The following is a 6,537-nucleotide window of genomic DNA, read 5'->3' as shown; positions in this document are numbered from 1 at the left end:
CCTTCAAGCCTTTTCTGAGCACGTGTCTTCTCCAGGCTTGTGTGTGGGCTGCTTCGTTCTCCCCATTCCCTCAGCACCTTGTCCTGTTTCTGCTCAGATCCATCGTCTCCCGCTGCCCCGGCATCTGCCCGTGGGGCTGCAGCATTGAGGGGGCCATGGCTGCTGTCTCTTTTCCCATGGCTCCCAAACAAGCCCACCAGTCTCATCCTGCGGATTCAAAGTGCTGTCTTTATCCCATAGATGATTCTCCTATTTGGTTCCTTTCTGCAGTTTTTACTCTTTTACATCTATCTGTTGGATGTTCATGTGATTGTGACAAGGTATTTGGATTTTCATAATTGTAGCATACACATTTTTGTATCTAGTCCCCTTTCTTTTGAGCATTTCCCTAGCCATTTTCTCATGCTTATTTTTTTCTGTAGGGATGTTACAATTTGCTTATTTAGTTTCCAGTACCCTCTTGATATTCTCCCTTAGATCACACATGTGGTCCTTGAGCTGTCCGGGACAGGTGTGGAAGGCACAAGGACCCAGCAAACCCACTTCAGTTTGTAATGAGGAAACCAGCTCTTCCCAACATTCAGGTTTGTGGGGAGCTTGAGCAGAGAATTCCAACACGGGATCCAGCAAATTACCTGGGGTCTCTTCTGGGCCCCTGGAACCCCCAGAGAGCAGCCTGTTGCCCCGGGCTCTGTAGAAGCCATGTTGTATCGCTGGGCCTCGGCATCAAGGGTGGTCAGGCAGGTGAGGAAGCCAGAGGACTAGGCTCTCGTTCTTGGGAAGGCTGCCCTCTTGGGCTGCATCAACTGGGTTGGTTGGTCCGGGAGGGCCAGCCTGTTTTTTGTGGAAACTGTCCTGTTGCGGGAAGTCTGCAGAAGCCTGAGTGCTGGGATCCATCCTTAGGTGTGGCTGAAAGGAAAATAGGCATGGTCAGCATGATCACTGAGCTTAACTAGCCCCGCTGGGCCAAGTCCCAGAGATGTGTGGCTCTGGAGTTTTCAGGGTCTCTACCCTGGTGTGACACAAAAGACACCCCTGCTGACACCTGATCCCAAAGCAAGGATTTGATGCATCTTGGGACAGGGATGCTGTGGGGCACCACTGACTGCTGCTTGGCCTGGCTGCAGCCTTGGCTCAGAGCTCAGGCAGGGGAGGCCTGCCCTGTCCCCAGCCTCCTCTACACCTGCCATGTGGTCTCTCTGCATGTGGGCGAGATGCCCCTGGGCACTGGATCTGTCTCTCTGAGCTTGTCTTTCCATTCTGAGACTGGAATGTTTCTCACTCAGCTGGCATCTGCCTTGTGGCTCTGGGTCAGGATCCCACCTGGGACCTCTCCCCAAGTTCTCTGGGGGTCTGAGACATAGATGGTCTCCTCTCCCTGGCTCAAGGTATGTTGTCCTGACCCCCTTTGAGGGGTTCTCGGGGGTGAGGTCGACTGCTCTCTGGGGTGTAGGTGCTCTGTGGCGGGGTGTGGCCCACTCAGAGGGTCCCCCTGTGCAGTGCCCTTAAGTGCCCTCTGAGGTGGGAGCATGAAGGATTATGAGGCACCTGGAGTGGCTTGCCCACATCCAACCCAAGTTTTGAAACTCATCCAGTAACCTCAGGTCGGCACCTGCCCTGGGGCCCTGCTCACCTGTTTCCAGAAGCCTGTTTCTTCTTTCTTAGAATAAAGAAGGAGGAGAAGGAAGGGGAGCAGGATGAAGGCCCTGAGAGCAGGACTGGGGGTTTCTGGGCACCCCTCTGTTTAAATGCCCCGGAGAGTGATTGCCGAGGACCTGGTGCTGGAGCCCAGCTGGGGGCAGCCGGGTTCAGTGCTACCTCTCCAGCTCCCTCACAGATGCCTGGTGCTGCCGCAGCACCATGTCATCCGCCAGAGCTCAGGCCCAGAACAGCGTTTCTTCAATGCATTCCCCCGGCCCATGAGGAACAGCTTTGGCAGTGTTCTGGGGACAGGGTGGCAACAGGTCGGGAGAGCCCACTGGGAAAGTCCTTGGCCAAGCCTCATTTCTCTTCGGGCTTCTTTCACTGGACAATGCAGGGTCCTTCTCTGGGCCCCCTTGCCTCCAGCTGTGCTTGGGGGCCACAGCTGGGGGCCCCAAGTAGGCAAGTGTCACCACACTCCTCCCTTCATTGGGGCCCGGTCGGTTTGGGCTCTGTGTCTGATCGGACTCACAGGATCCTGCCCAGTCCCCAGGCTGGACCTCAGCTGGCCTCTTTCCAGGCTGAAGCACGGGGTCCTGTGGACAGTTTGAACTTCCCTGGGGGAGTTGGGGTCTGTTCTGCATGCCTTCCCAGGCACCCAAGGTCTGCTTCTATGGACCTTGAACATCCTGTATGCCGTTGCAATCAGGGCCTGCTGTCCTTCCAAATGTAGATGTCTCAGATACTCAGGGTGAGACTGACATGGGTTTATGGGGACAGCCGTTGGGGAGAACCTGGCTCTTCCAGGTTCAGGACCGGTGGCTGGAGCAGGGACCTCTAGGCCTCCATCTGGAAGGTCAGGGGCCCTTACACATGGGATGAGACACTCGTGAGGCTCGTCAGACAACATCCTACAGTGCCTCATGGATGGTCTCCTCTCAGCAGGAATGGGCATGAAGTTTTCAAGGGCCTGGAAGGTCTCTGGGCTCTCCTGAGATGAATCTGCTGGGGCTGAGCCGAGATGGTGTCTTGGGTTTCCCACCTGGTGCAGGACTTGGCGAGTGTGTGGTGTAGAGACCTGCCTGGGTGGCATGAGCTCTTCAGGACATCTAAGGCTGGAACAAATTTTGGTAACATCTACAGAGAGTGAAATGCAAATATCCCAGGTATAATTTAGATGACCAGTTCTTTTCATTCTGGTGCTTTCATTTTTCTTTTTTGTTTGCGCATGTGAAAGACCAAAACATTGTTTCACACGTGCAAACTAAAAAAAGGGGGAGGCTCTCAAGTCCCCAGAGTGTCCCCTTTGCAATTATCGTCTCCCCACTCCGTCAGCCCCAGCAGTCCTGATGTGACCTCAGTGCCTATGGGTTGGCCTTTTCTAGAATGCTTTGGGATTAGAAATTTTATAGAGGTAGCTTTTGGGACTGGCCTTTTTCCCTCAGCAAACACATCTCAGGTGCATCTGTGCTCCTGCAGGGCTGGCCACGGACTTGGTCCCTTTTCAAGTGGATTTGGCTTCTGTCCTGAGGGGTACTGCCTTTTCTCGAGCACTTCCCACGTGAAAGGGAACCTCGCTGGCCTCCAGGTTTTCATGCTTATGAATCAAGCAGTGAGTGTGGCATGCGGGCTGTATGTGGACATGTGTATCCCGATCAATGGGTGATCGGGGACACTGTGGGGTCCTCTGTCTAGTGTGCCTTCAGCTCTGTGAGCTGTCGCTCCCCTGTCCTCCAGAATGGTTGCCATTTTGCATTTCCATCAGCCACAGAGGAGAGCTCCCGTGGTTCCACGTTCTCCTCAGACTAGGCTGCTGTCGTGTTTCCAGGGAAGGGTCCAAGCCCCTGTGGGCCCTTGTTCCAGGTCTGGTCAGCACTGAAGGACACTTTTCACCACGCAGCAGGATGCCGCAGACTTCTGTGTGTCCCCTTGGGAGCCCCCTGGGTTCTCGCCTGCAAGCCCCAGCCTGGTCCTGGGTTTGGAGCCCGGTAGGTGGTCGGTCCATGGTAGGGTCGGCTTTCTGGTTTAGGAAAGCCCTTGTTGGCTGTGTCCCCTCTCCTGTAGAACTATTGTCTGTGACCTGGGGCCTCTCCATCCCCCTGGGAGACCCCGTCGCTTTGGATTTTCCTGTTTGCCCTGACCCCTGTGGCCCCCACAGCCCTTCCTTGATACTGTAACGCCCGTACTGGATGTTCTTGGTGAGAGTAAGGCTCGCATCCATGTCAACTTGGCTTATGTGCTGGGAGGTCCTTCTGCCCCTCTCCTGCATGCTCTGGGGTGGGACCAACAGAAGGAAGCAGTGTCAGAACTCTGGAGACTCTCTGCATACACAGCTGTCATCACACACTGATGACTTCTCCACAGGGACGGATTTCTTCTGCAGAAATCTCTGATTTATGTTCCAAACCAGGGAGGGTCACCTGAACCCAGTTCTTCTGGGGGCTCACATCACCATCTGCACAGGTTGTAGGATGGACCACCACCCTCATGGAGGTTCCTTCCAGCTGGAGACCCGAGTCTCCCACATGTTCTGTCCCCTTCTGCCCAGGGGAGGATGAACCGTACCCGGTAGATCCCTGGGTTTTGCATCATCACCTCCTTTACACCCAGAAGGAGAGACCAGACCTGGGCTCGCACTGGAAGGAGGATGCCTTTGTATACCTAGCGTGTCAGCTGTAGAGAGAACACTCTGGTGATACAAGCCACGGGGTAACCCTGGGTGAGTTGGGACTGAGGATTCTGGAAGCTTCCAGGCTGTGTCTCTGTGATTCCTCAAAGAGATTGGTCCTCTCCCTAGGACCAAGCCTCCCCACATACCGTGAAAGCAGGGACGAGGGCTCAGGGTTGTGAACGCTGATCTGGACCTGTTCCTTCCTGCTGGTCACCAGACAACACCCCTGCTTCTGACCTACGGGTGCCCCAGACCCTGGTGTCAGATTCCCAGAGAGAGGACCTTGTTGGCTGAGCAGAAAAGCTGGGAACCAGGACTGCCCTCCTGTGTGTGAGGACCATATGTCACCCACTCTCCATGCCCACCTACCTTCTTTCTTCTTTTAAGTTTCTCCCAGTTTTTCATCATTTTCAACCATTCTTTAATGTGTCATATCTCCTGATGTTTTTGCTGCCATCGGAAAGACAAAGGAATTAGTGCAGCTGCAGGCTTCTGGGAGTCATCCTGGGGTGCAGGCTTGTGCTCTCAAGGCCCTGATGGGACTGAACTGGAAGGAGCCAGGGAAGGGCAGACCCTGGGCTCTTACCAGGAGGGCCCCAGTGGCCTGGCCTGGTGACTGGAGGACACAGATACCCTGAGCTTTGGCTAGCTCCCAGCCTCCAGGTGGGGTCCTAATGAAATGTCTGAAAAATCCACATCTATATAACTTATAGAAGTCTATACGATCTTGCTAGCCATTTTAAGTTGCTTGCAGTTGCCTGCTTGAAAAACACTTCCCACCCCCGTGTAACCACAACTGTTCTTGACCCCCTGAACTGTAACTGATAGCTTCTTCTTTGAAATCCCCTACCACCTACATCCTGTTAAGCAAACAGCAGCTGGCCGATGGCCAAACTAAGCTAGCACGTAGCTGCAAATTGTTCCATCCTTGGCTCTGACCCCTCCCTGAAATGTAAGCTAAAATTGCAAAAGCTATGGTTTTTTCCTATAAAAGCCCCCTGCTTGCTTTTCTTGGGACCGAGAGATTTTTAATGGCGCTAGCCCTCTCGGTTGCCAGCTAATTAAAAGGACTAAAAAATCTGATGTTCTGCGTGTTGGCATTTTATTTCTCGCACTCTGGTCGTAACACTAGCATCAGTGTGCAGTGACCTTTGAACCAAAACTGTAGTGCCTGGTGGTGGGTTAGAGAGAAAAAAAAATATGTAGGGAGAGAGTGTAGGGGTCAGGTACAGCTGGAAGTGTGGCTCCTCCATACATATGGTGTGTCATGGCTTCTTACCACCTCTCATGCCCACAGGCCAACCCTGCCTCACAGACATCCCCACCAGCTGCCCATAACTGGGTCAGCATCACTTGAAGCCATGCTGGGACCTTACTTTCACCTCCAGGGCACTGACGGGGACAGTCGTGACTCCCTGCAAGGTAACCGAGGCAGAGCTGAGGACCCAGGCCAGGAGCGGTCCTCTCCTTTCGTGACGCCATCCCTATCTCTAGCCCCTCCAAGTCTTAGTCAAAGAGACAGAACCTGGAAGGGTGGATTGGGGCCTCCCTGCAGCTGACACCCAGGAGCGGCCAAGACACAAGGCAGAAGGACCACAGGGCGGACAGAGGCCTTTCAGGCCCATGGCGGTTGAAGCTGTCCTAGGGGTTCCCTCTCTTCCTGGAGGGAGCATCTTCTGCAGAAGCCGAGACCATCCAGTCCTGAGATTGACAGGGTGGGAGCTGGCCCCAACAGTGGTTTCCAGAAAGTGATTGCATCCTCAGGCAAGGTCCAGAAGCCTGACCTGAACGATGGCCTGAGCACTGCCCAGAGCACTGAGCAGTGCAGGAGAGCCCGGCTCCCCATGCTCATGGCCCTCACTGGGGGTGAGCTCCTGCCCCTCTCTGCACCCACAGCAGATTCTGCCTGTTCTCTGACCCACCTCCCCCATTCTGTCTGGCCCAGAGGACGTGACCATCTCGCTGGCCCTTATTCGACCCTTGTCCCATCAAAACCTCTGAGCAAGACCCTTGCATCCATCAAGCATGACCGCCTCGCCCACTTTCTACCTGGGTTGCTGAGCCCAGCAGGGAGATGTCAGGGGCGGGGATGGTGACCGAGGGCCTTCAGGAGCCAGCATGGACCCAAAGCCCATCTTGGCACATCCTCCTTCCACCCCATGAGGGAGCTGGGGCCCGGGGCAGCTAAGGTCATCTCCTCACACCATCATGCCCCAACACTACCT

Source organism: Carlito syrichta, unplaced genomic scaffold (genome assembly GCF_000164805.1).
Source record: "Carlito syrichta isolate Samal-C Ts95f unplaced genomic scaffold, Tarsius_syrichta-2.0.1 Scaffold316827, whole genome shotgun sequence".
NCBI lineage: Eukaryota > Metazoa > Chordata > Mammalia > Primates > Tarsiidae > Carlito > Carlito syrichta.
This window is presented reverse-complemented; position numbering follows the sequence as displayed.